This window comes from Lichenostomus cassidix, chromosome 3 (assembly GCF_008360975.1).
Source record: "Lichenostomus cassidix isolate B80296 chromosome 3, HeHo_3.0, whole genome shotgun sequence".
Lineage (NCBI taxonomy): Eukaryota > Metazoa > Chordata > Aves > Passeriformes > Meliphagidae > Lichenostomus > Lichenostomus cassidix.
Window position 1 is genome coordinate 2,369,742 of NC_139483.1, and position 7,500 is coordinate 2,377,241.

The 7,500-nt window shown below is 38.7% G+C and overlaps 1 long non-coding RNA gene across 1 annotated transcript; it reads left to right on the plus strand.

The window, feature by feature from the left end:
- Positions 1-2,063: 2,063 nt before the first annotated feature.
- Positions 2,064-7,240, plus strand: LOC146438865 (uncharacterized). Its single transcript, XR_014851212.1, has 3 exons — positions 2,064-2,278; positions 5,041-5,121; positions 7,076-7,240. It is a non-coding gene; the product is annotated as an uncharacterized LOC146438865 (long non-coding RNA).
- The last annotated feature ends 260 nt before the right edge of the window (positions 7,241-7,500 follow it).

Below are 7,500 nucleotides of genomic sequence, written 5' to 3' on the forward strand. Positions count from 1 at the left end.
TCCAGGTAAGAGACTGCTCCAGATGTCTGTTAGCTCCAGTGGCAGTGTTGGAGCTAAGGACACCCAGCACTCTCAGAGCAAGTTCTGGCTGATCCCTTAATGGCTTGAAACTTCAGCAGCATTGAAAAAGCAGCTCAGGCCCTCCATCCTGGGCCAATCTCATGTAGAAAAGGTTGCTTTGAAATGCACTGCAAGCAATAGGCTGCTAAACATAGCTGGAATAGTTGCCTCCCAGGCTAAGGGATGAATAGCTGGAGAGTGGAAGGACACCTCTCTAACAGCACTCTAAAGCTCAACTCGCCTGCTCTTCTCCAGAGATATGAAATGTGCTGCTTTGTTGAATAGGGATTTGTTTCAAAGGAGAGCTGTAAAGACTGGAAAATAGTAACTTTTGATTCCAATTCTTTACTGAGGCCTGACAAGCTTACCACACATAATATTAAAATTAGGGATTACGTGGAATATGAAAACAAATATCACAGGAAAGGAACTTTAGTTTTCCAGTGTCTTGGCATAAGAGTTAAAAGACTCTGATCATAAACATTGAGTGGGTTTAATGAAAGTCTTTTGTGACTGAAAGTACTGTGTTGAATAGAACCTGCTGCTCTGGGAAACCTTCAATTGATTTTATTCTCTGGTGAAAGTACCAGCTTTGTGCTGAACTCCTGGAGTTGCAGCTCCAGAAACACAGCACAGTTTCTGCAATACCAGAGTGTGTTCCTGAAGCATCTGTAACAATTGCAGGGTGTTTCAGACTTTTGCCCTGAACCTTTTATACAAATAACTTCAAGTAAGGAATAACATTTTATTTTGTGTCAAAATGGTAAATATAAGTCTTAAACCAACTTGAAAAAACACTTGTCTCAGAACTTTGAGGAATTAAAAAAAAGTTTTGGAATAATTTTGTAATGTTGTCCTTCCCACGTTTGGCAACAATTTCTAGAATGAATTGCTCATTTCTCATTCTCCCTTTTCAGTCTCCCCTGTGACATTTGGTGCCTCTTCAGAGCTCCACTGTCTACAGCAAGGCATGAAATTGAGAAAGGATTGCAGTTAAGTTTGCTTAAAACAGAATTGCAACTATTTGTGCCAAGCCATAGGGGGAGCAAAACTCTCAATAGTCAAAAGAAATTCTGCACAAGTGAAAATAGAAAAAAAAAATGGATCTGACAAAGCTTTTGAAAGTTTACATTAAGTAGGTAAAGTGAACAATATTTTGGTTTCTTCTTGCAAATCTGTTTGACAGTATAGGCTAAAAATAACTAATGTCAACCACAGGAAAGTATTGTGAGGCACCTGAAAGAAAGATATTTCATTTTTATAATGCAACCCAGCTACCTTCTTTACTATCACTGGCAATAAACACAGGTTTTGGAGTTTTGTTTGGGTTCTTTTCTTATTCAACCTGTACTTGCCTAACAGATTGGATGAACAAAACTGAAATTATTAATAAAAAAACTGTAGACAGTGACAAGAGGAAATAAGACTACAAAGAGCCCATGTATGGAGTCACATTTAACACGAAAATCTACTTCTGTGTCATGTCTTGAAATGATTTGTTCACTGGCAATGGGGAAGGCAAGTAATCTACTCTATCATGTCACTAAGTTTAGTAATGCTAATAAAGAGGTTTTGAAGCATAACTACTACTTGCATGAGGAAGGCTATTGACCTCACTGGGTCTAATTCAATGAAGTGCTTCATTGAATGAGTAAGAATTGCAAAACAGAGCCACTTGTTAGATTAAAAATGGGGTATTTTGCAATGCTACTTTTTTTTTTCTTTCCCCAACTGAGTAGCATTGCTAGTTCTCATCTGGGCTTGCATAAATCTCATCCTTTTGGAAGCACTGAAAAATTGCATTACAAGAACAATAAGAAATAACTTTTAAGTTTTGTGTTCAATCACTTCATAATTTCCTGTTCAGAGACTGACATTTCCTCATGAAGCACAGTTTAAAGCTATGTCTCTTTTGTTCAGTTTTATTAGTATTAATAACAATGAGATTTGTCTAATGAGATTTGGTTTGGTTGTCTTAATGTTCCAGATGTTCATAGCTACGAGCAACTTGTCTGAATGGATGTGGTGATGACACAGAGAAGGAACAAGTGGCACAGAGCTGCCCCTGCTCTGTTCATCATGTCCAGTGGAAACAATGACAATGCCACACTGGCTCATTGCAAATTACAGAGCTCAGCAAACCAATCAGCCTGACTGAAATCTGCCTTGGACTGCTCTAGAGGTTGCATGGCTATGGATCACACCACTGCTGAAAGAGGTCAGTAGAGAAATTTTGAGAGAGGTTTTGTCTCTGCCTGGTGCTTTTTGGCCTTTGGCTCAGCTGAGTAGCTCTATTGGCTTCAGTGGGTTTAGCTACCTAAGTTTTTTATTTGAGGAGTAAGAATTGCAGATTCAAATCCAGTTAGGAGTGTAGTAATGGCATGAGGCTTGTAATTGGAAGAAGAGACAGCAGAAATAGTGAGCCCACTTGTGTTTGCTGCTGCATTTTTGCAGCAGGCTCTTAGTTGCTGTGTGGTTATTATTTTTGTCTTGGTAGGGTTTTTGTGAATTAATGTTGGATTTGTCTGATCAAGACATTCTAGTCAGATATATTTTATTTTTGTATCATAAGACAGGGACAGAACTGCATTAGTTGTGCAATTGATGAAACCTTAATCCTTGGGAGATAAAAGTTTCAGGTGCTACAAATGTCCTCAGCTTAGCTACAGATTTCTTATTGGATTTGTATATCGTATATCAATCAGATATATGTATCAAATGGAAAATCCCAACCAGTTCTTGAGAACTCACAGCTTATTGACACCTGGGTGCAGTCAGAGAACTGGTTCTGGTAACATTGCTTAAGAAACCAGGCTGACGGCACCTTTATGTGCTTAAGGCTTTCAACCATTGTCTTGTGGTGAAGAGCAGGGAGATGCAGAGGTGTCAGAGGCAGCTGTGGCAGCCCCAGGGCTCTGCAGGGGATGCATGGCCCTGCCAGACACGGAGGAGCCCTGCCTGTCACACCTTGCCCTGCCCTGTTGCAATGCTGGTGGCATGAGTCCACCTGTGCCATGGCTCTGAGCTGCTCTGCATCATTCCCTGACCAATACCAAAGTGTTCTGTATATCTTCAAGTTGTGCAAGGACACTTGAGGGGATCTTTCAGCCCTTCAATTTTACACCCAGGAGGGATGGCATATCCCAGCTCATTCCCACGTATGTATTGGTAGATGGGGTTTAAAGAAGCAAACATAGGTTAAGGGTTCTCCCATGCAAACATTTAGGAAATTTAGTCTCCAGCTAGTGCTGGTGAAATGTGGATAACTCTCGAAAGACACCTGTGGGGATGACTGACCAGCTGCTGGCTGGTGCTTGCTGTTGCTTTGTTGATATGGTGTCACCCTATCTTTTCATGAAGTTATCTGCATATCCAAGGCAGGAATTGCTTCTGACATCCATGTATCCACATATATCAATTATAAATTATCAATGGTACACAGAATTCATGAGATGGATTTCTGTTTTGAGAGAAATGATTGTGAGAGTGAAAAGGATTTTTTTACTGTGTATTCCATTATTGGAATGCTTGGCTGCCAATTTAAACATTATTAGAATCTTGAATTTTTACAAAGGAGTAGAGTTGGGTTCCCAGTTTTTCAGCTGCTCTTTGACACTGGTGTCTGCCCAATCAAAACAAGCATGAAGCAACCTGGTGTCTTTGTTTAGATCCCTATTGTTTCATGTGGTATGTAAATGTGAATCTGTCATGAACTGAAATTACCAAGATCTTCCAACTAGATGCAAGACCATTTCACAACTGTACTGTAAGTAACTGTACTCTGGGATGAGCAGGAATCCTACGAAATCTTTCTGGCTTATGACACGACAGTTTTCTGGGATGAGTTCACATGCTTTCTTGCAACATTTACATTTTTTATTAGTAGGTAACCCAGCACTGCTATTATAGATGGGGACACTGTGAACCCGGTATTGTTATTTAAAATGGGGACATTATGACCACTCCAATGACACTACGTGTCTGACTGGGCCAAAAGTCTAATGGAAGGTTAGATGGTTTTGTTCCCATTTCTTGAGTACATCAGCAGAGTTCAGCCTTTTAACCTGTCCTATGCAACAATGGAAGTGCACACCAGAAAAGTGATTTTCTTCAAACACTGAGAGACTACTTAGGCAGAGCTCTACCCCTCCCTTTTCTCTCTGCTCTGTTGTTAAACCTCAGCTAATTAACTGCATATACTTTACTTCACTTTTGCACCATACTGCTCAGCAATTTGTCTCAGAGCATTTAAAAAGGACTTAAACACTTTTATCCTGATTTTGATGTGAGTTAGTGATCCAATGGCATTAACAGGATGATGACAAAGCAGGTAAGGTAACTGGTAACATGATAGATATGTTGAATATCTATATAGATGAGATGACTTTGTGTAAGATGGAGATCTGAAGGACAAGGGTTTTTTTTTGGTTTGGTTTGGTTTGGTTTGGTTTTTTTTTTAACTGCAGTAGAAATACCACATTCTGTTTACAGATACTTTCTGTGTATTTGGCCACACTCATCCCTTCTAGAAATCTTTTGCTCTGAATAGGATCAGGGCAGGAATTTTATTCAACTTCTAGTGGTATTTGTTTTGTGGGCACTGGCTTTTAGATCACAGTTAGCAGATACCTAAATGGACAGCTCTTCTCTGATTTTTCTTTTAATTGCACATTTAAACTCATGTTTAAATGTGGGTTTTTTTAAAGTTCTATTTGTTTGTTACCTTAAATATTTTAGACATTGAAAACTAAAATTAATACAACACATTAAATTCACCATTTTATTCATGTAAGGACACTGCTGTTTCATGGGTTTTGAAATGGATAACAAGTGTAGACCTAGAGCTTGGAGCTAGCGACAGAATTTGCATTATCTGAACTGTTATCTAATTGGAGATTCCACCTCCCTCGTGAACCTAACTGGGGGGGGAAAAAAAAGACACATATGAGATGTTAATTATATCGCTTTGTGCCCTGGAAGGTGCTGAGCCTGTTGGGAAGAGCACCTGGCAGAGGTGTTAGCTGGGACAGGGAAGCTGGCAAGGGGAACAACACCACTCTGGTAAGTGTTCTTGTCTTTGTCACAGTGGGGGGAAGATGATCACTAACTGACTGAGCAGATGGCAAGTTTTACAGGTGTTTGATTTGCTGTGACAGCCAAGGACTAAATTCCCACATGAAGAAAGCTTCTTGATGGGAGAGACTTGCCAGGTGCAGAGAGAATGCCTTGCATTACCTTGTTCCATTGATCAGCAGCCCAGAGCTGATAGGTATGCAGGAGGAATTACCAACCATTCTTCCTGCAGGCTTAGCCTCATCCCAGTCTCCTTTTTTTTTTGCAAATATGAACTCTTAGCCACTTAAGACCAACAATTTATTTTGCCACTATTACTGACATTATTATATTCACAATTCATTTGTCATTGAGTTATCCTCACAGATGCCCTAATGAAGCCTAAACAAGACTGATTCATACAGAAATGAGGTATTCTTGCCTAGGAAAAGCACCAAAAAGATAAAACTTACAAAAGCTGGTTTCTGATGATGAATCTTGTGTAATTGTGAAGGAACACAATCTCAGTGTTTTACTGCTTGTGTGTTATTTAGTCAGTAAAGGGGTTATTTTCTTCACCCAAAATACTACTGTCTTATTAATTTAAGATTAGATCTCTCTTAAGCAGGAACCAGAAGTTTTCCAGCACATTGAAGATATCCCACTTCAAATCACTTCAAAGAAGAAAATACATTTTAGCAATTTAAAAAGTGACTAAGATAAGTTTTCAAAACCAACACAGTGCGTTCCCCTGTGTATTTTCACAGTGGTGCAGTTAACATTTAATCTCCTGTATTCCACATACTCAAGTTCTAGGCTGCTCTTTCTGTATATAACTTACATTTCATTGCCAGGATGGCATAGCAATTTTTTCTAATTAAAACACTTCAAGTATTTTTATTCTCCCAGCCTTTTATCCAGTTTTTCAAAACTGATATTGTAATACAACTTTCCTTTTATCTGTCTCTAATTTTAATGTCACTCTAATTTTAATTACTTTGGGAGGAAGGGATTCTATGAAATGTTACTAGAGATGCTTCTGCTTTTATGTTTTGTCACTAAAATCTGAAACATGAGAATTTGGTTCAGCAAAAACAATGTATGTATTTCCACAATCAAAATTTTTTTCTTAAAAGGAAGGATGTATGTTAGTCCTCCTTAGTAGTTTCACATGTGATTAAAGCCTGACTTGTTTTAAAACTAAACCAACTTTATAAAACTCCATTTCTCATTTATTGTAATATCATGCCATTCATTCTGCTACTGGCCAAACTGAGTTTAAAGGGACAGTTCACTCTAGAGAATACCTGTGCATGTGTCTGTAAGACCTAGCTCTCAATAAATTTTCATTTTAGCACTGAATTGCTTTCCATTTCTTTGCAGTGGTAATGTTGTGTCTGTCATGCTACTCATATAAGAAGAAATTATTGAAATTTTTTTAAGTGTTTCCGCTTTACTCAGGGCAATACTACAGGTTTTTTTCAGCTAATATGCTGTTATCAAGATGAACAACATAATTTTAAAGATTACTCCATTAAAATTTTCAGAAAGTTTTAGCAGTTTCTAGGGAGTAACGTGGCTTTACACTGAGTGTAATTCGGGGAAAAGAAACGAGGTTTCTCCCTGGGAGGTATTTAGAGGTAATATATCTTTAAGTGTCTCCGCCTATGAATCCACCCACTTCTTGATAGCTGCAGCAGCCTTGTTGACTCACAGAAGCCGTGTTCATGCAAGAGCCAGCAATGAGCAGGATTTTTCGGAGATTTTAAGAGCACACCTCCTGCTATGTATTTCGCATTCTAGTTTGCTGGGGCTGAAGGTGTATGAAAGAAAGTTTTACGTTTCGAAGATATTGCAAAAGATAGTTCCTCCTCTCATCCTGGAAAATCCTGACGGACCAGTTGGATGCCTTTCAGGCTTTAACCAAGAACTTTATCTTCTCATCCCACTGTCTTTTTTACAGTAGAAAGACCTGAGACACCCTTAAGAACTGAGAATCTGACTAATTTAAACAGATGGCTAATCCCAGTGCTGTCTGCAATGGACATCTACATCATCATCATCATCAGAAACAGAATAACCTCTTAAAAAGTGGAATATCTAAGAAAAATGGGATCACTAAAGGAATGAAGGTAAGGTCTAATTGTTTACCCTAATTGCCTCAATATTGAAAACAAATAGGTAGTTGCAACATTACTTATTAAGCTACTTTTATGCCGGTCTTAGTGTCCATTGAACAGGTTGTATGGATTAGGCTTATGTTTTAAGTTTTGTAATCATGGGACCTAACACTACTTTCGTCTCTCCTAAACTGCAGAGAGGGTTGGGAATGCTCATGCAAATGTTGTTGGTCTCATGGACTGACTTAGCCTCTAGTTCATATCAAAC